Below are 22,473 nucleotides of genomic sequence, written 5' to 3'. Positions count from 1 at the left end.
AGCTCCGCACTCTTTTTGGTTTGAGTCTTGAGAAGATTAAAGCTAAGGAGAACCCAGAGCTCCAGCGGAAGCCACGCCTGGGACACAACTCTTGCCCCGCAGGAGAGCGGCACGGAGGAGGAAGAATTGTGAGGTCTCCCATCTGAGACCTGCCAGCATAGCTCAGCTCTTGGGGACAACAAAAAGTCAGATGGCAGAGACTGAACGACCTGGGCAATGTACTTCCAGCCTCTTTTTAAAGCTCAAGTATTGAGATTGCTGTAGAAGATAAGGATTTAACTTCCAAAGCATAGCAGGGGGTAGGGAGAAGTTCTCCTCCAAAACTGTAATAGCCAAACATTTTCCAGGCACTAAAAGAAGAGCAGCAATCACCAACCCATTGTTTTCCTTTTTTTTTTTTTTTTTTACTTTTCTACATAAAAAATTCCAAATATAATGGCAGGGTTTGTTTTTCTGATTATGTCTGAAAGGCACCGGAAGAAAGGTAAAGCAAAAAGTTGTATGTTTTCCTATGAACCAGCACAGTCATTACTCCTCAAAGAAAGCCGTATCTTTATTCCTGTCATCAACTCCACATCTCTATTTTCAGTAATAAAAATAGCTAACCCAAGCCATACTCCCTACCTTGAAACCTGTCTCTCGCTAGCCGCAAATGAAGGAAGAGACGATAACGCCCTTCTTGGGTTTGGGAGGTCCTGTCACAGCACTGTGACAACTACAAACCGAACAGCTTGTCCACATCAGCAATTTCTACAGAAGAGAAGTATTCCCCTGCCCTCTCCCCTCAGACTCAGAAAAAGCAATTCAGCAAAGACAGTTGCTTCTAGTCACTGTAAAATTATCATCTTTTAAGAGAACACTTCCAAAAAACCTTCTAATTAGAATTCTACATAGGTGAGGGAATTTGCCTCGTACTCTTTGCTCTGTGACCTAGTCTGCCTGTGCTCTTCCCTCGAACAAAGGCTTTTCTAACACACTGGAGATGTAGTCCTTGGAAAAATATATAACTATCAGAAATAGTTTCTAATTGATGACAAATAACTTGTACACATTTTACAGCAATGTAAAAAGGCCCAGGTTTCCAAAAGCATGACCAAAAGCTAGGTCAGTTGCAGCAAAACTAGCATCACACAAAAGCACAACAAAGTACTACATTATTCCTTCTTCCTCTTAAAGAATTCTTATTAAAGCATGCTCTCTCCATTTTAATCTCTTGACATGGATGGAGATTGTTTTTCTGTATGAAGACTTCCTGACTTTTCATTAATAATTGTAACTGATTTGTTTCAACTATAAAACAAAATAAAAAGTTTTGCACTTCAACCCCAAAAAAGTCTCAGTGTCCCTGATCTTTGTGCCTCATTCTAAAAATACGTTTATATGGAAAGAGCAAAACTGTAATACTGGCTCCAAGAAGCCTCTGGCTATAGGGCCTTGGAGGGGTGAGCTAAGTTGCCTTTACGACATGCAAAAAGTGGGTATTTACTTTGCTTTTCTGTTTACAGTTTAACACAGTTATGGGGAATTATTAAGGCCTGGAAATGTTTTACTTATGTAATATTTTCATAAAATTATAGAATAACTCAGGTTGGAGAGGCTCCTGAAGGTTACCTGGTCCAACACAGCACCCAAAGCAGGGTCAAGCTCTGAAGTTACACTGTGTTGTTCAGGCACTGTCCTTGGATACCTCCAAGGATGAAGATTTCCCAGCATCTCTGGGTAACTTGTTCCAGTGTTCGACCCCTCTCTCTGGAAGAACATTGCAAAGCTCCTACATGCATAATGAAACTCAAATAGTGTGGTGCCATTCATTAATAAAGCAGCTGTCAAACCAACAAAACAGATAGTTCAAGAACGTTCTGTCCCGCTGCATTGTGTCCTTCATTGCTTCTGACATACAGCACTCGCCTTCTGCTTCCCTCTGCTTGTAAAAGCTACAAAAACACCAAGACACTAACAAAGTGGCAAAATCTATAATTAAAAAGTACAGTGGCTACAAACTGAGACTTACCTCAAAAAAGAATGGTAAATTTTCAAGTGAAAAGCAAGATTGCAAGCTTTCCCTTCACTTAATGAGTCCACATAAAATGCTTCCTATATCAACTTTTTCCTTTATTAGTTTTATTTGGTTTGCAATATTGTTTTATGGAATATTAAAAATAAACTTAAGGAATATGCAGGCAATAGATATAAATAACACCTTGAAAGAGTTCAAATCTAAGAATCATGAACAGGCCTTTGACACCAAACATGGATCAAACTATATTTCCAAAGTGCAAAATATTACACTCACTTAAAGTCAAGGGAAAAATAATGAAAAGCTTCATCAGTTCTGTCACCATCAACTCCACTTGTTCCACAGCTGGCTCTTAGCTATCTGTCCCTGGTCCTCTGCACTGCTAATGTGATTCCTCTGAATGTCCTTCCTTAGTTGACCACAGAAACACAGGGTAGTTGGAGTGGGAAGTGACCTCTGGAGATCCACTAGTCCAACCCCCTGCCCAGTGCAGGTCAAGTAGAGCAGACTGCTCAGAGCCACTTCCCATTGGGGTTTGAGTATCTCCATGGGTGGTTAATTCAAAAATCTGCCTGGCAATCTGCTTTGGTGTTTGACCACCCTCACAGTATAAAAGTCTTATGATTAAATGAAATTTCTTGTATTTCAGTTTGTGCCTCTTTTTCACTGGACACCAGTAAAAAGAGCCTGGCTCTACCTTCTTTACTTACCCCCCTTCACATATTTTATACATACTGGTAAGATCCCCCTGAGCCTTCTCTTCTCCTGGCTAACTAGTCCCAGCTCTCTCACTCTCTCCTCAGAGGAGAGAATGCTCCAGTCCCTTAATCACCTTAGTGGCCCTTCACTGAATTTGCCCTGGTATGTCCCTGTCTCTGTTGTACTGAAGAGCCCAAAACAAGAGCCAGCACTCTAGATGTAGCCACTCACCAGGGCTGAGTACAGGGGAAGGATGACCTCTTGTCAGCCTGCTGACAACACTCTTCTAAATGCAGCCCAGGATGCTGCTGGCCACCTTTGTTACCAGGGCACGTTACTAGCTCATGTTTAACTTGGTGTTCACCAGGACACCCCGGTCCTTTTTGGCAAAGTTGGCCTCCATTGTGTAGTGATATATAGGGTTATTCCCACCCACGTGCAGGGATTTGCATTTCCCTTTGTTGAACTTCATGAAATTACTATCTGCCCATTTCTCCTGCCTGTCAGGATCCCTCTAGAAAGCAGAAGAACCCTCTGGTGCATCAGCCACTCCTCCAGGCTTGTATAATCTGCAGACTTGCTGAGGGTACACCCTGCCACATCACCCTGATCATTAATGAAGATAGTAAACAGTACTGGCCTCAGTATTGACCACTGGTGTACACCACTAGTGACTGGCCTCCAGATGGACTTTGTGCCACTGATCACAATCCTTTGAGCATGGCAGTTCAGCCAGTTTTCAGGTGGCCTCATGGTCCATTTAACTAGGCCATGTTTCACCAGTTTGTCAATCGGGACGTTATAAGAGACAGTGTCAAAAGCCTTGATAAAGTCAAAATAAACAGTATCCACTCCTCCCTCCCATCCACCAAGCTATCTCACTGTATCAGGCTGTCAGATTGGTCAGGCACAATCTTACCTTTTTAAAACCATGCTCACTACTTTCAGTCACCTGCCATTCTCACTATGCTCAGAAACGGTTTTCAAGATTATTTCCCCCGTCGTCTTCTCAGGGCTTGAAACGAGGCTGGCTGACTACTTATTTTCCCAGACCCTTCTTGTCCTTCAGGAAAATAGGAGTAAAATTTGCTCTTCCAGACCTCAGAAACCTCCCCAATCACAGCAACCTTTCAAAGATAATTGAAAGTGGCACCACTATGTCATCAGTCAGCTCCCTCAGTACTCATGGGTGCATCCCATCAGGCCTCATGGACCTGTCCCCTCTGTTTATATGTCCCCCCAACCTGATCCTCCTCCATCAAGGTTAAGTCTTACCTGGTCCAGACTTTCCCACTGATGTCTGTCCTGAAGGACAGTTTTATCAAGCAATACAGATGAAGGAATTTTGAGTAACTCCATTTTTTCCTTGTCCTTTGTCATCAGGTCCCTTGCCCCACTCAAGAGTAGATTCCTAGTCTTTCTTTTGCTGCTGTAGAAACCCACCTTGTTGCCCTTCACATCATTTTCCAGATTCAGCTCCGAATGGACTTCAGTTTTCCTAACCTCATAGCTGCAAACAAGTACAGTGTCTCTATGTTCATCCTGGGTCACCTCACTTGGGTCAAAAAACATGTTTCAGTTTAGTCAGAAGTTCCTTGTTCATCCATGCAGGCTTCCTGCTGCCTTCGCTTGACTACTTGCTTGTCAGGATGGATGGTTAAATGTCCTTCAGCTTGGAGGAGGTGAACCTTGACAAGCTTTCCTGGATTCCTCCTCTCTTCAGGACTATACCTCTGGGATTCTTCCAAGCAGGTCTCTGAAGAGACCCAGACCTCCTATCCTGAAGTCCAGCTTGTGATCTGTGATATTTACCTTGTTCTCTCCTCTCAAGCTCTTGTCACTATGTCACAGTTACTGCACTGAACTCAAACTTCACATCTCTGACCAGCTCTTCTTTGTTTCAAAGTGTGAGCTCTGGAAGGAATGCCCCATCTCATTGATTCCTCAGTCACCTATGTCAGAAAGTTGTCACTGATGCACTCCAGAAACCTCCTGGATAGCTTGCGCCCTGCTGTGATGTCCCTTGAACACATACTGGGGTGGTTACAGTCCTCCATGAGGACCAGGGCCTGTCACCATGAACCTTCTTCCAGTTACCTGAAAAAGAAAATACCTCATCTACTACTTCTTGATCATTCAGTCTGTAGGAGACACCCACCACTATTATCACCCACACTGGTATGTCCTCCAGTCCTGACCTATAAACTATGAGCTGTCTCATCACTCATCCCCAGGCAGAGCTCCATACATTCCCACTACTCTCTCACATAAAGGACAACACACTGCCCTTGCCACTCTGGCCTGTCCTTCCTAATAACGCCAACATCCAATAGGAACCCAAGCATACTGATTGCCCAGAATGCGTGTAAGGACTTCCCCCATCAATCTGTCCTGTAGGCTCTTCCTAAGTTGTGTGCATACACTCAGGGTGAAACTCCTTCAGCTCCTTTGTTGGTTCTAGGGCCTCTTTTGTCAACATCACCCTTAAATCTTTGCTTACTAACTTGGTTCATCACTTCCTCACTTGGTTATAAGTCAGCTCCACTCTCCATCACTTTAAAGCTCTCTTGACCAGATTGGCCCATCTTTTGATCAAGATGCTTGCCCCACTTGGTCAGGTGGATCCTATCTCTTCCAAGCACTGACCCTCAAAGAGGGTGCCACAGTTGCAAAAATCAAATCTCTGTAATCACATAGTCACGCTTGTTATGCTCCATGTGTCCCCTTACAGTATCATCGGTGTCCACAATGATAAGCAGCAGTAGGTAAGTCTAAAAAACAGACAACCCTTGGCGTCTATCCAGAATGTCCCAATTCAAGCTCTTGGTGAGGAGCAAACCTCCCTGCACAGGTCAGGTTCACAGATGGTGGTCTCCGTCCCCTGCAGTAGGAAGTTGCCCACTATTGTCACTTGCTGCTTTCTTCTGGTAGTGCTGCAGTGCTCAGACTCAGCTGGATTCGATGCTTCAAGAGCTCCCAGGCCCTCATCTGATGCCAAGGCACTGAAACTGTAGTTGCAGATCTGCAGGTGGAGCAGAAGCCTTCCTCCTGGTGCCAAAAGTTACAAGCTTCCAATCCTCACCATCACAGGACTCCCCATGTCCCAGCCCAATAAGCACTGACTCTCTCTGCTCCTTCTTTGCTATAGGTGGGGATGCAGGCTCTTGTACCTACATGATCTTGGAGAAGACCCAATTATCTCCTACTTATCAGCACGAGTGATGTCAGCACAGTTTACAGACATCTTCTTGCATCGTTTTGCTGGGTAATACTTGGATCATCTGACAGTGCATATCTACCGCAGACAAGGCCACTGCCTCCCCACCCCAGCTTCCAGCATGACCCACGGCTGAGGGCCTGGAGACCTGCACCTTCCCTCTGGAGCTAGATCTGACTCAAGGTCTCTGATATACCAGGCAGAGTTGCTCCATATGGTTCTTAGAACTGTGCCATGGGGTGCATCACCACTGCTGAGCACACACTCACCGTCCTCAGCAAAGCTTCTGGCTCCCTTCTGCGTGAATTGCTGTGCAAACTGTTGCATCTGCCGCCTGTCTCTGGGAGCGATGCTCTAGGCCCTGCAGTTACGTGGGCCTCTCCCTAGTACCTCCTGAAAGGGTGCTTGACCCTCTCTAATCAGGAGACAGCTGGAAGAAAAGCTGAACGCAGCTTTTGATCAGGAGTAGCTGACTGCTAGCAACTGCTAGAGCTTGCTAGAAGCCACAGCCTCCTGTATCTGTCCTCTCCCCACAGAAACAGGCACCCTCAGGTTCCTCACAGAGTTCTCAGGAATCCTTCTACCATCCCAGAAGTTGTTCTCGGAAGACCTAGAACTAGAGCCTGGAAACCCCTGCATCTGTTGTCTGCCTGCTAGCTGCAGCTTAGCACAGGATAAGCTCTGTCATGCAAAACCAGTAGGCACCTGGATTGTACATTCCACCTCATCACTTCACAGTACTATTTAAATAAAAAGAAATGTGGTAGTGCTGTTAGAAACTACCTAGATTTAGGGAAAACACAACATCCATCAGAAGTTCCCGATTCTTGTTGAGTTACTAGACCTACCTTTCCATTACATGCAAAGGAGGAAATCACATGAACATTAATCCACTTCATAAACTCAGATCCCACAACAAACCCTCTCTTTTTCTCTCCCCACCTTTTCTTTTAAAGAGTGTTTAGGGAGCTATTAATGTGATAATATGGAAAAATGATATTCAGCCTGTGGCTCAAGAGCCTCACGCAGCTCTTTGGCATTGGCAGAATGATTAAGCTTTTTACATGGTTTCGATTAAACTTTTCTTGCTCTGCTTGGCCTCAAGCAGAGTTATTGTAACAGAGCATTGATAATATGAACATTGCCAGGAAAGTGCAAATGAGCACCTGAAACCCTCAGAAAATGGACTAAATCTGTGAGGATACTGGCTTCTCTACAACATAAAGCATGTCAAATAGAAACAAAACATCATGCTCTATTCAGTGGTGAGGACAGAGACCATATTAACAAAAGCCTTAAAACTAATGATGATATTACAATCCAAAAGTACAGTGCAACAATTAAACTGAGTTTTAATAAGGAATGCTTCTGCACCCTGAAGATGCACACTCATGTAAGGAACAATCCCATGCAAAGATATCGTATCTGTCACTGACTGTTAACAAACCTTCTCAATACATTACATTTGAGTTACTAAAAAGGACCGAAAACATCAACACTCTTCAGAATATTTACATGGAATTTGCTGGTTGTTATGACATGGCAGCACAGCACTTTCCATCACAAGAACACCTGAACATCAGTCTCACACTCCCAAGCCCTCTGTTGCTCTATTCAGTCACAGGACTGAGACAGTCAGAATTTCCAACAGCAACACTTCACATATGGACTCGTTAGGTTTCTGAAAGATTTAAGGTACCTGCATTTAAATAATATGCATCTCCCTGCATTCTACATGGCAGCTACAAAGGTTTGGATTTTCCTTCGGGGAAAATTCTTGTTTAATAAAGGTTCCCAGGTGATACTGGCACACTCCTCAGAACATAAGATGACGGACACAGCCAAACTACAGAAAATTACAAGATTAGAAGACAACAGAAGGACATGTGAAATGACACATTCAATTAGAAGAAAAATAGATGTGATAAAGGATAACACTTTAACAAATGGTCACATATAAACAATTGAAATAAGTTCATTTTCATCTGGTTCTTCTGAACATTTGAGATTCTTAAGAAAATCTGTCAAATAAGAGGTCTGGAAAACAGGTTCTCTTTATTCTCTCTGAGTTTCAGCGCATCAGAAATCTACTTTTTTAGCTAATGCCATTGGTATCACTCTAGAATAGTCAACCCGAATAGGGATATTTACTCTGTGACTGTGACCTTGAATGCCAAGTTTCAGCAATGAGCAAATATTTACAACTAGTTATAAACCCCTAAAAACAGGGGTTCATAACAGAAATGCTGACAGACCTTAACTAAGTTGGTGTGAGCGGGCGCCACTATAATTAAATAAATCACCAAGGTCTGTTGACAATTAGAAAACTCATTTTGGTTTGCCACAGAGACAAACAAAAATTCTGTTCATTATAATTTTACTGGAATATGATGTCATAACATGTAAGCATACTGAAACAATCTGCTGTTTTGCTAGCCAAAATATTAATTGCATAGTAAGGAGCCCTTGGGGCCTCTTCCTTTTTGGCCATCAAATCCACACACATAAAGACAAATAAAGTAATAGTACATACATTATGTGTTCAAACTGCATTTCCTGCATTTCTCTGGATTCCTCAATGGCATAAATGTTTCTGATAAATATTGTTACTTTATTCTTAGAAGGGGATTAAAAACAAGTGCAAGTTGCAGCTCAAGGAAACCAGGAAGTTAATTTAGATTTAGCCTCCTTTTCACTGCTAAAAACCCCAGTGAGGTTTTGTCTAAACTCTAATGGCAAATGTATTCTTCACCTATGTAAAAAAGAACAAATAAACCCAATTGCCCACTACAGAAGTGTCATAGGAACTATTATTCTGTTCCAATTTCATATGGCAAAGCGAAGGGAAACAGGGATCAGTTTGGGCAGGATGAGGGCCACTAAAAGATGAGATATAACATGGCACGGGAATGTCATTCTTCAGATGCCAACTCCATGCTGAAAGGGTCATTCTTGGCACGTTTTCCTTCTGGCTCCTCCACACCAACCCGCGCGGGCGGGCAGCCCCGCTGACGCTGCTTCACCAGGGAAATGCTTCGCCAGTGGGGGGACAGAGAGACACAGACCCTGCCAGGGAGGAGGAAACTGCATTCGCGGTGAACAGCTTTTTCTCCATAACATTTGAAATTTCTCTAGGGGAGCAAGTTGCTTAGTGCAGCTGTTCCCTGGCCATGCCCTGTTTTACTACGCAGTCCATTAGCCACGTGCATTTCATACACATGTGAATTCTACGTTTTGAAGAAGGAAACATCCAGTATAGCCATTTTTGCATTCATACAGTCCACCGTCTGTTTCTTTCAGCAGGTCCAAACACCCCCAGGGAACAAGGAGGCTCTCTTTCCAAGTACTCCTTTTGAGAACTACAGTCCATTATCCCTGAATTAGGCTGGCTGTCCTCTTCTAGATTACCTCCACATCCTCCAAAACCATTTTTAATGTAAAGCAAGCAAGACAAGATACAATATATCACTTTTAGCCAAACACATCCGTTATTAGATGGAAAGATAATTTTCCCGAAATTTCTATTCAGCTGATTTATTTATACAGCCTGTTACTGTTTTCACTTTTCTAATGTTGGCCTCCCCTGAGCTACACAGATGACATTTAAAAAGAAAAAAAAAAAGTCATGTATACTTGTCTCAGATTATCCTCATTCAAAAGATGGTTTTAAACTATAAACTGAACTTTTAGAACTTTAAACTTAGTTTAATTAATTCTGGATGATTCAGTACTTCTTTCTTTATATAATATTTGCTCTGATCAGTTTACTAAACCCATTTTGACCTAGTTGTAGAAACCCCCAAAGCAATAGAATGCTTAATTGACTACGTAAATAATTTAAAGAATAACCATATGATAGAAACATATTAATAGAAAGAGATTCAAAATAAATTGTTAATTTAAAAAAATTAATGGGAAGACATAACAAAGATGCTTCCCATTTTAGGACACAGAAAACCCAAATCTTCTCTATTTCAAATGTAAGAATATAAGCAAATCCTGCATTAAACAGTCAAGATCACTGAGTTGTGGGTAACTGCATAACACAGGCCTCTTTTATCTGTTAGGGTCTAGATTACATGCTTCCAGTGCTTCTGCTGGAAGAGTGATCTAGAAGCTGAGCCGATACTTAAGAATCTCCTGATGTTGAAGTTGGCTATACTCTCACATTTTGTTTTGTGTCAATACTATCCTTTAACTTATGTAGTTCATTTAGTCTTTTGTTATGTTTAGCTCCAAGGAGAACTTTCCGACTCCCTCTCAGCCTCTGTTTTGCAAGTGAACAAGTCAAAGTATTTTAGAAGTCTCCTGTATAAAAGGCTACAGACTATCCTGATAATCCTTCACAGCTCCTCCCCCTATACTTGCTCCTGTGCATGAACATAAGAGTCAAGAATGGCAGACAATGTAGCATATGAAACGCTAATAGTGTTCTGTATAACAGTGATATTTATATCTCTTTACCAGAAACATCTTGCTCAACACATCTTAAAAATCACATTTGCCTCTCCTTTGGTTCAATCGCATCAGTTTTCTTAGTTTATCTTGCAAATAATTAATATTAGATAAGACTCCTGTTCTGTGATTTCCAACTGAATAAACCCTCAGGTGCCAACAGAATTTATATTACTGGTGCCCATGATCTTAATCTTACATTTTATACCAGGAAGTCTAGTCTCATCCCACTTCTAATGTGCCAGTCCTCATGATCATTCAACTCTTCCTGCATATCTTGATCTTCCTGCATAGTGACAATGCCTTCTGCATCCCATGGACATTTTCCTACTTTTTGTGCAAACGCCTTTAACAAAAGTAATTAAAAAGGTTGACTCTAAAACTGGAAGAACTGCACTTAATAATCTTCCTCCAAGTTTGACTTTTAATACTGCTAATTATTTTTCTTCTCCTTTCCTACCTTGCATTTCTTATACAAATCCTTATTTCCTTCAGTTTAATGACAACAGTACCTTTATTTAATGCTATAATATGCTTAACTGCATCCCACAAATATATAACTTACTTTACTCTCTTTACCTAAAAAATGAGTTAACACATAACATGCAAGGTTAACACATTAGTCAGACACAATCTACCTTTAGTATACAGTAACTTCATGTTGAGTTTTATCCTTTTTTACTTCCATGCCTTTATTTATACTTTCTTTTAAACTTTGTGCTAAGTCTGTGAATACTCCATGAAGTTAATGATGATTCCCTTTTCTTTTTTTTTTTTTCTTTTCTTCTTTTCCTGGGCCAGAGACTATGCAGTTCCTTTGAGTTCCTTTGACTAACTTAATCAAAAAGTTGCCTCATGTTTTCATGATCACAGTATCGAAACATTCCTGAGTAAAAAACAAAAGGGAGGGGGATTGAGTTTAACATAACATTATCTAATGTGGAAGGTTCCCAGGAGAATTTGTGATGACAAGACCATCATATTGCCACATCACTGTATCTCTGAATTTCAAGTTGCTCAATACCGACATTGGACTGAAATAAACATTTCAATATTTACTCTCTGCTGTACCACTACTTTATTTACCATTTTCAGTAAATACGTACATCAACAAGTAAAAAACAGTTGCTCATCAACAGTAATTAGAAGAAACCAACAAAAAGCTACAGACAGTAAGTTAAACACTTTAACAGTCACGAATCAGGGTAACAAGCAATAGAGCACACATATTGAGCCAGCCTGTAGCACTAGTTATAGAGAGATGCTTCCATACACACTAAGTCCAGATCTCTGCTTCCAGTTTTATTTCTCTCTCTCTCTCCTTCAGTCTAAAGCCTAAAAGTCTTGAAGAAGCACTTTTCAAAGTGCCAGAAGGGTCTCAAAACCAGCCCTAATACATTTTTTTTAAACAAATAAAAATTAGTGCAAGAGATATGAGAGGGGAAAAAAAGAAAGAAGTCTAAGAAGAAGTAAAAGGAAAAAACCTAGGGAGAAAGGATCATGAGATGAAACTTTCGAAGTACTGTACATTGGAGAATAAGGTAGAAAAAACAAGCAAAAAACAACAATCAAAACCAAGAAGAGAGCACAGAACAAAATGTTATGTGCATCTGAAGAAGTATTTTTATCTATCAACCAAATAACTAAGTAATGAAAATGGTCAACACAACTTCAACTTATTCTTGACTGCAAAAACAGCATAAATAACGTAAGAACATAACAAGAATACAGCCTCCAGAGTTTAAAGCATTGAAAAATGTCAAGTGGACAATGCTGAAATGGAAATGGGGGCTGGGGGAGGAAAAGATAAATACAAGGAAAAAGAAAATATTCCTTTTCTTGACATAAAATCAAGTACAATAAGAATAAAAGAGAAAACATAATGAAGCTGTGATGTGCACTGTGTATTTAGAGGTTAAAGCAGACATCCAGAAGACAAACATCTCAAACTCTTATCTACTCCAGCTCATAAAATTTCCCATGAACTGTATTACTCACTAATCTTTACAAGCATGTGGAGTGGTTACTGAGAATGCTGTCCAAATACCCATTACAGTAAAAGAACATAAACAATGCTGCATATCTGACTACAGTATCATTTTCTTTCTACATAAGAAACCCATGTCAAAAAAAAAAATCACATCACTTGCCAGCCTAGAGACTAAGCAAATAAGAAAATGAAGTGCCTCACTCATTTAATTTTATCATATATTTATACTGGTAATACAATGCTAATAAAAATGCTACTAACAAAATCATCTCAGGCCTAAGACTTCCTAGGAATTAATTAACCTAAATGTCCACAGAGGAAGAAAGCCCAAGAAAGCTCACAGCGTGATTCTCACCATTGAAATTAACTTAAATTGAAGTAACGAGTGTACATTGGGCTACATTCTGTTCCTACTTGGAGGAATATAAACATACAGGCATTAAATGGCATTATCCTGAGTAAAGAACTTAACCTATCATTTTAAACACAGCAATTAAAAGATTGAAAGTAAGAACAAACTTAAAAACCACACTTAATTCTGGCCTAACGAATCTCCTCCCAGCAGCTGAGAAGAGCTGAGGATGCACACTCTCCTACCTTGCTACCTATCATCTCCGCATCCTCTGAAAATGTACTATCATGGCCACAGCTACAGCTTCTGTCCAGAAATCTTCCCATTTGTGCCACGAGACATGCAAAGAAGTGAAACGTGAGATAGAGCTTGGTCAGCTGGACTGGGAGGGCACTTTGTGTTGCCCCGCACTGATCCGATCAGGATGCTGAGAACAATGTGGATGGCCCTATGAGGGCAGCTTTATCCACACCGCTGAGGGGAAGGGAGGAGGTCTGTTCATCAATCATAGTGAAGTCTGAAGGGGCAACAAGGTCAGAAAGTAAAAATATGAGTGGTGAAGTCTTTCAGTGCTTTGATTCCTTTCTACATAAAGCATGAAAAGCTTACTCAGGGAAGCTTATTCAGGAATAGCAGACATACTACTCTTCCAACTTTCAAATGTTAATGGGCATAATGCATTTACACCAATGACTGACAAGTATATGAATTCATTGCTAATAAAAACCATAAAAGTGATGCAATAAGGGTGCAGTAGTAGGGGTCACCAGTGCTCTTTCTTCAGCTGATCCACTGAATGAAATTTAGTACTGAATATTAATACAGGAAAAAAGTTGGATCATGTTAGATCAATATACTAAAATGTAAGGTTTCAGACTTGCTAAAAGGTGGGATATGTAGTAAATGTTTATAAGATGGTGTGGATCAGTACTGTAGAAAGCAGGGACTCCAAAGAAGACTTAGAGGGTAGACATGCCAAGGACTGTTGATCATACATGTTTCTGAAATGGTCATTATGATGTTGGTTATTACAACCAGGCTCACTAGAGAAAAGCCTGAGGACATCATGCCAATGTTTGAAGGATGGTGTGCTAGCCACGTCTGCCGTCTTGGTGGAGGTAGGGGATGGAGATCCATGTGGCAGCCATGGTGACTGATGTGTTAGAAACCATGGAAGTGCCTGAGAATGGTCATGTAGGAAATAAAGCTTCTCCTTCCAAAAAGGTGGAGGGATCAATAGCTCAGCTGAAGTGCACCTACACCAATGCACGCAGCAGGGGCAACGGGAGGAACTGGGGGAAAACTATGACCTAGTTGCCATCACAGAAACACAGTGGGATGACTGGCACAACGAGAGTGCTGCTATGGATGACTTTAAGATCTTCAGAAGGGACAGGCAGTGGCATAGCCCTGTATATTACAGAGTATATTAATTGTCTAGAGCTTAATGACAGTGACAATATGGTTGAGTATTTATGGGTAAGAATCAGGCAGATATCCTGGTGGGAGTCTGCTACAGGATGAAGAGGCAGCTGAAATATTCTATAAGCAGCTGGGAGAAGTTTCACAATCGCAAGCCCTTGTTCTTGTGGGGGACTTCAACTTACCAGATGTCTGCTGGAAATACAACACAGCAGAGAGGAAACAGCCTAGGAGGGTTCTGGAGCATGTGGAAGACAACTTCCTGACACAGCTGGTCAGTGAGCCGACTAGGGAAAGTGCCACAATGGGCCCATTCACAGAGAACTTGTGGGTGATGTGATGGTTGGAGACCATCTGAGGCACAGCAGCCATGAAATGATAGAGTTTTTGATTCTTGGAGAAGTAAGGAGGGGGGAAACATAGTGACAAAGGATGAGGAAAGGCTGAGGTACTAAATGCCTCTTTGCCTCAGTCTTTACCAGTAAGACCAGTTGTGCTCCAGGTACCCAGCCCCCTGAGCTAGAAGACAGGGATGGGGAGCAGAATGAAGCCCCCATAAACCAAGGGAAAATGGTTACTGACCTGCAGACACACACAAGCCCATGGGCCAGATGGGATCCATCCAAGGGCACTGAGGGTGCTGAGGGAGGTGCTGAAGCCACTTTCCACCATTTATCAGCAGTCCTGGCTAACCAGGGAGGTACCAGTTTACTGGATGTTGGCAAATGTGATGCCCATCTACAAGAAGGGCCGGAAGGAGGATCCAGTGAACTACAGGCCTGTCAGTCTGACCTTTGTGTTGGGGCAGGTTATGGAGCAGATCATCCTGTGTGCCATCATGTGGCACATTCAAGACAACCAGGTGATCAGGCCCAGACAGCATGAGTTTATGAAAAGCAGGTCCTGTTTGACAAATGTGATCTCCTTCCGTGACAAGGTGACCCACTCAATGGATGATAAAAAGACTGTGGATGTTGTTCACCTGGACTGTGGAAAAGCCTTTGACACTGTTTCCTACAGCATTCTGGCTGCTCACAGCTTGGATGGCCATACTGTCTGACGTGTAAAGAACTGGTTGCATGGCCAGGCCCAAAGAGCTGTGGTAAATTGAGTGAAATCCAGCTGGTGGCTGGTCACAAATGATGTTCCCCAGGGCTCAGTGCTGAGGCCAGATCTGCTTAGTCTCTTTATCACTGATCTGTTTGAGGGGATTGAGTGCACCCTGAGTAAGTTCACATATGACGCTAAATTGGGTGGGAGTGCTAATTGGCTTGAGGGTAGGAAGGCTCTACAGCGGGATATGTACAGGCTGGATCAATGGGCTGAGGCCAATTGTATGATGTTTAACAAGGCCAAGTGCCAGGTCCTGCACTTGGGTCATAACAACCCCAGAGAGCGCTATAGGCTTGGGGAAGAGTGGCTGGAAAGCTGCCTGGCAGAAAGGGATCCGGGGTTGGTGACTGACAACCAGCTGAACATGAGCCAGCAGTGTGCCCAGGTGGCCCAAAAGGCCAACAGCATCCTGGCTTGTATCAGTGATCATGCCCCTGTACTCAGCGCTGGTGAGGTCCCACCTCGAATACTGTGTTCAGTTTTGGGTCCCTCACTACAGGAAAGACATTGAGGTGCTGGAGAGAGTTCAGAGAAGGGCAATGAAGCTGGTGAGGGGTCTGGAGCACAAGTCTTATGAGGAACATCTGAAGGATCTGGGGTTGCTTAGCCTGGAATAAAGGAGGCTCAGGGGAGACCTTATAACTCTCTACAACTACCTGAAAGGAGGCTGTAGTGAGGTGGGTGTCCATCCCTTCTCCAGTTCATCCCCATTTCACTGAAACAAGTCTGACACTGATGCTGTGAATGCAGCTATCCTTTCTGTGACAATAACCAATTTAAATGGGCATTCCTCTTCAAAAAAATCCTGAAAAGACAAGCCGATCTTCAGAAGATACTGGGAATTAGCATTTCAGAAGACATGTTAACTATATTTTCACTACTGTAGACAAGACCTGAAGAGGAACTAACAACATGGGTTGCTGGCAGGAAGTTCTGCATTCAGACTCATTATCATAAAAGAATCTTGAAAACCTTTCTTGAAAAAATTTAATATTTCCTCAATCTATGGCAGAACTTTAAGTTCAAAAGGGACAAAGACCTTGGACTGGGAGAGAATACAATTCCAGTCATTTCTTCCTGAGTTATAAGCTAATAAAAACTAGCCACTGAAATTCTTTCTGCTTGCTTCCCTCAAGAAAATTATGACAGCCTCTCAAACTAACCTTTGAGCTGTAACAGCAGTTCATCTGTGTCATTACCCAAAAGGCAAGCAGAGAAAATATTTACTGGTAACCAATGTTTAGGTTCTGGATACAGTAGAAAGGCCATAACAAGAAGGGGGACCAACTAGTCTTTGTTTCATTGAACCCAGTATCTCACAGGACTCTCGACAGCATTTAGCAGAAGTACAGGAAAAATACAAGGTTGAATAAAAAGCTAACTGTGGAAAAAAGGAACACACCCAAAATGTTCCTGCTCCTGGAAGAGCATTCTGAATCAGTGCTTATTTTCATACACACAACATTAGCCTTCTGTCCATATACTGAAAGTAAAGCTGCCTTAAAACAAACAGGTCTAGAGAAACGAACTGGGGACACCCAGCGAGCTGCAAAGCCAACACACTGAAGAGATTCACAAGGTGCTGGGGCAAGCTGTGGGCTCTGAAGGTCTTTGAATCAAAAGGTTAACGGGAACTCTCCCAAGTGGAAAAGCAATGTTAACAGACAGACATTAGGTAACCAAAGATGAGAAGGATCTGTATTTCACCTCTTCATGCTTTTCAGCCTAAGTGAGAACAAGGAAAGTCATGGCTGAAAGTTAGAGATGCAGATCTGGGGCCAGATGTACCTTCTCCAGAGCAGAGAAACATCTGAGGAAGTTGAAAACACAAAGAAAAAAATCTACCAAAACCTTGTTCCATAAATGGAAGCTTCAGGAGAAATACCAAAATGTGAGTGAAGGACTACAAAAGGACAGGGCAGTCCCCTTACCAGACAAAGTAAGAAACTGGTTTGAGGAGCTCACTATGTCCTGAAAGAAAACGAAGAAAAATATTAAGAGAAGAATAAAGTACTAGGATTCAGGAGCTCCTATGTAAATAAGGCCAAAATGTCATTGACAAAACTGTTTAATCTTGAGCGAAGACAGGTTAGAAGAATGCAATGGTGCAAAATGTCATGTCTTACATCCCACATTTCAGGCATGAAGAGTGATGAAGCATTTAGATGCTCTACAGCTAAGGCTAAAAAGATTTAATGATACCAGGTAAGTGATTGACTTGGAGAATGAAGAGACACTGTACTGCAAATATTGCCCACTAAGTTTGCTCTATATTATGTCTGCTTGATTTTTAGTCTGCCTAACATTTTTTTTAACAGCTGTCAATGTAATACTGTAAATATACTTAAGAGTATATATTTTATTGATCCCTGACAGGTTAAACGCACCCATCCAAGCAGTGGATGGTAGTGACAGGATGCATTTGTCAGAAGGATGACATGCACGCTGTGCCAGGACACGTCACCTAACACCATTTTGTGAGCACTGTGAACCTTCACCATAACAGGCCAAGGGGACTGCAGAAAAATCGCTTCAGAAAATAATTCAACGGAGTCTGTAGACTCCACAGCAGGATCTGGGTTTTCTGATTCCAGATACTCTATGTATTTTTATGATTTAAAACACTGTAGAAATTAAACATTAGCTGTCAAAAATTTTATTGCAGGAATAAATATCGTCTGTTGTTTTAGGAATTTTTAGATTATTTTTACGCCAACGATACTAATCACTATTGTCTAAACTGATAGCTACTGGCAATGGCAAAGCTCATCACCTGCAAGCTCCCTTGCCACTGTTCTTTTGGGAAAACTATCTTAAGACAAACAGATGTTTCTGCTGTTTTAAACCAACAGGAAATGGACTGATTTTCTCCCTTTTCCTTTCCTAGAAACAAATACTAGCAAAGAAAAACCCTAGCACAGCTGTACTCAACACTTTCATTACAACAATATGTCCGTGTGGGAGGCAGGCAACGAGTGGGAAGAAACAGGCCAGGGGAAGTGAAATGTAGCATGCAGAAGATGAACACAAAGAATTCATTTAAAAGTCTGTGAGTGGATCATTACACCATAATGTTGATACACTAGCAGAGTAATAACAGTGTGAGGTACAACACTTGGCTTTAAGATGCTATCTGAATCCTGTCTCCACTGGTCATGTTCAAAATCGAATCAATTATCAGCTGGAAATCTCAATCTCTTCCAAGTGAATAGATGTTCAAATCATCAGAAAGCTTCATTAGTGACTACAGGTTTGGCGGCCAAACTGCAGCATTATCTTTAAGGAAATGTCTTTAGGTTAAGTCTGCGAAAATAAATAATATGGTGAAATGCAGGATTCTTGCTGTCTTTGCACAGATAAACCAAACACTTCAGTTTTCACGGCTGACAAACTGGCACCTTTTACTCGCACTAGGTTTACATAAAAAAGGGAAAATGGCATTGAAGTTACTACATTACAGCCTCAATCCTTATAGAAGAAAACTTCAAGAAAAAGAAGAGATAAAACATCGCAGCAAACCTGGTTTTAATTGCTTTATGCTGGAATTATTACATTTTAAAGTCATGAAAAGCTTCAGAATAGAAAGAGGCAACTTTTGAAAGACTGCTATTGCTGTGAAGTTACTGCACCAAATCACAAATTCATGCTGCCATCTAATGGTCTAAACCAGCCATTTCCAGCTGAACAATTACATTTCTAACCTGAACAATCACTTACATTACTCTTAGGACTATTCTGCCTTTGCCTAAATTTTAACTCTCTGAAATCCATATCTGATGCTCAGAATGAAATTACAGTGTATTTCAGGAGATAGAACCTATTCTAACCAAACTCTTAATTTCTATTTCCAAGTAGTTTTTAATACTTCTTCCAAAAGTGTGTTTGTGCATTTGTCCAAAAGGCTGGGAGAAGGGCAAAGAATGCAGAAAGGAGTTTTCTCAAAGTCAGTCAGAAAACATAGTTATCATCACACCTCTTACTCCATAAAATGCAAATTTTAAGGACAAAACTTTGCCACATGGACTGGAAATTCAGGCCGAGCACCGCTGACTCCTTCTGGCCTTTTTAAGGGAGGGATGCTGTACCCTGTGGCTGAAGTCTGAAGCCAACAACTGTACCAAGGTAAAAATCCCAGTGCCACCCTACACTGTGCCTCACCAAGGGGTTTATTCTCCTGTCACTAACTCAGTTCAACGCAAGAGGCTTCCAAACCAAGGGTTTGCTTCACCTGGGGAGTGAGGGCACTGGTGTCCACAGCCTAACAGCTTTTGCAGCAAAATACTGCTTTGTTCAATCAAAAGCATGGCAGTACTTGCATGCCTGCCTCTCTCTATAACACTTATTACCTATTTATCTAGCTAAGACATCCTCATGATGTGACACATTACTGGTCCACGAAAGCACGAGTTTCTCATAAATAGCTGAAGTCTTGGTGGATTATTACACAAAATGTTATGATGAATAAACCCTCCTTTTAGGGTTCCTTCCATTGTCTACACTTATCAACATGGGGACATTTGAAATGCTCTAGGGTATCTCGCCTGGCCTTCAGCCGCCCCTCTAGTAAAGGTCTCCTCTGGGTATTCTGCCAAATCCACTGGTTCCATGTGGATGTCTCAAGGACCTTACAATGATCTCAAGCGGAATTACAGGTCTATGTTTAGGCAACTTAGTGTCCTCACATCTGCCACACTACATATGCTTGGGAAAACAAACAAACAAACAAACAACTGTTTTGTACACAGCTGTGCTTGAAATTTCCCCTCTGTTGCAGAAAGCCTCAACAGAAAGCCTCAATAGCCAGAATTCAGCAACAGATAATAGGCTAAACATGGGCCTAGAGTCATGAAAAGACTCCACAGGGTAATCTGAACTTTACCTTCTCCAGGCTACCAGTTGATCTAATCAACACTAGATTGAAGTCTTTCAGATACAGCAACCCTTTACTTTATGCACTGGACTATCTGTGCCCCTAATGGATGAGGATCTCCATCCAGAGAGGTGTCTCCTGCTAGAAGTTAATCAGGGTGCTTCTTCAGGCAGTGAAGAAGGGCTTCTAAAGGCCAGGAGAATTTCTGCCTTCATTCTCTTTCTGTACATTAGATAACTGGGTTGTGTAACTGTAGGTGCACTTCTGAAAACATTCTCAACAGATTTTACATTGTCTCCTGCAGGGCAACCCACTCACTTCAAAATTTGGCTTCTACAGCTGCTCTTCTGGATACATTTTCCTTTTTTTCCCCCACAGGACTATGTAACTTTCATGAAACAAATGAAGTTGGGTGGGGATTCAGACTGCATTGCTAAGCACTCATGTCAAGTAACACTACCCTGAAATCTGTTCCATTTGATGCATGTATTAAATCTTTAACTCTACATTCACTGAAGAAACAAAGTTTTCGTTTTATTGCATTCTTTCACCATACAATCTTTTATTAATCTGATCTGACAATTCTAGTAATTTATCCAATAATCACACAGTCTACCCTCTTTTCAATTGGAGAACAAGTCAGTCCACTATGAAGCCAGCAGTTGCAGATGTAGTTGGCCGAAGACCAGTCTTCAAACTTCCTTTTAGTATACCTCATTGTTAAAGTGTTGATTCATTATTTAAGGAATTAATCCCCAGGGCTGATATAAGTAATTTCAGGAGCAAATAACCCCAAGTAAACAGTCCCATGCAGCAGCTCAGCACCCACCAGGGGAGCTACCTACCCGGTAGGTAGACCTACATGCCCACATGGGGTGATGCCCTGTGCTCTGTGGCCAGGTAGCTTGACTGGCTCCAGAAGAGGCAGGAATGTGCTTCCTCTCTATTTCTCCAAGTCTGGTCTTCTAAACAGCACTGTAAAGAAGCATTCACTAACATCAAAGAACTATGTGCTCAGAATGACAGGGCTGTGAAGAAAAAGAAAAGGAGGAATAATCTGTGTGCTCTCCCCCATGAGCTATGGAGAGGTGACAGTCTCACCCTTATTCTGTAGTATACGATAGATACTTATAGTATACAATACATAAGCAACCACAAACCAACTGGCATGAAGGTTCCATGCAGCAGAAACTGTCAGAGTGCACAGAAGCTGCAGTTAATCCCAGGGACACCACCACTTTGCGTGACACACTTCTAGAACTATCACAGCATCCAAATTCCTCAGAGCCAAGCAAGAAACTGTTTTAATTATCTTTCTCCCATTCCTTAGCTTGCCATTGTTTTGTATTTTCTTTGTTCCTATACTCCACAAGTGCTTTTAATTTTGAAGGATTTTTTTAATAAAGGTTTTTCAAGCTCTCTAGATTGTAGTGAGACACATTTTAAGGAATTTATATAATAAACAAATAACTTCTGAATTTTGAGTTTTGTTGTCTCTTTGACACTACTTTCTATACTAAAACATCAAAAGCTGTTGTTCAGTTGCTAGTGGTTTTATTTCTCGGCTGAAAACACTTAGTTTGAGTACGTTTGTAAGATACAATCTCTGTTTTGTCACTTACAGACATTCTATAATTGAAAATACTGCAGGACAATTACACTTCAGGAATGACTCTCTCCATTCTAATTGAAGGAAAAAAAAAACACAATAAACCAAACCAGCACTAAATGGTGAAAAGGTAAGCTGGATGACCCTGCAGTCAGAACCAGTACCTTATTTTATTGTGTAATTGCTCTAAATTGAACAGCCATGTTTTTACATTTTTTTACATGGCTTAACCCAACTGCATACACAGGGATGTGAGGGAGTATGGGTTCTAGCCTTGGCTACAGATATGACCAGTATGCACATGTTTCATCCTCAGCTCTGCTAGTATTTCTCAAACCTGACCTGCTGTTTCAACGGTTGGCCTCTTCTGAGTAGCATGCCAGTTCTTGTGTCAGTTCTCCTGAATCGTGCCAAATGTGCTGCTGACAAATGCACAACCTACATCAGTCAGCAAACAATCTTCAAAAGAACCAGCACTTCCTTCCCCACAGTCACTTTGTAAAGCTCTTAGATGAGCCACACAAAATGCAATGTTATTTGTAGCTTTTCTGTTATGTATTTTGTTTGAACTCAAAAGGTCTTCATGTGCCTTTGCTGCCAAATTGCTCAAAACTCCAACTTGTGAGGCTTTACATAGGTAGTATACAACTGGTAAATTCTGAGCATCAAAATGTTTTTTCCCTGTTTCATAAATAAGAAGTTGTCTAACACGGCTGGATTCAGAGTTGA

The 22,473-nt window shown here is 41.5% G+C and overlaps 1 protein-coding gene across 3 annotated transcripts in view; it reads right to left on the bottom strand.

Moving 5' to 3' along the window:
• The window catches only part of STAU2 (staufen double-stranded RNA binding protein 2), a 174,151-nt gene that overhangs the window by 118,952 nt on the left and 32,726 nt on the right, over positions 1-22,473 (bottom strand). The window lies entirely within an intron of this gene.

Source organism: Streptopelia decaocto (genome assembly GCF_964273445.1).
Source record: "Streptopelia decaocto genome assembly, chromosome: 2".
In the NCBI taxonomy this organism is placed as follows: domain Eukaryota; kingdom Metazoa; phylum Chordata; class Aves; order Columbiformes; family Columbidae; genus Streptopelia; species Streptopelia decaocto.
The sequence above is the reverse complement of the archived record's forward strand: the minus strand, read 5'-3'. Positions and strand labels throughout refer to the sequence as shown.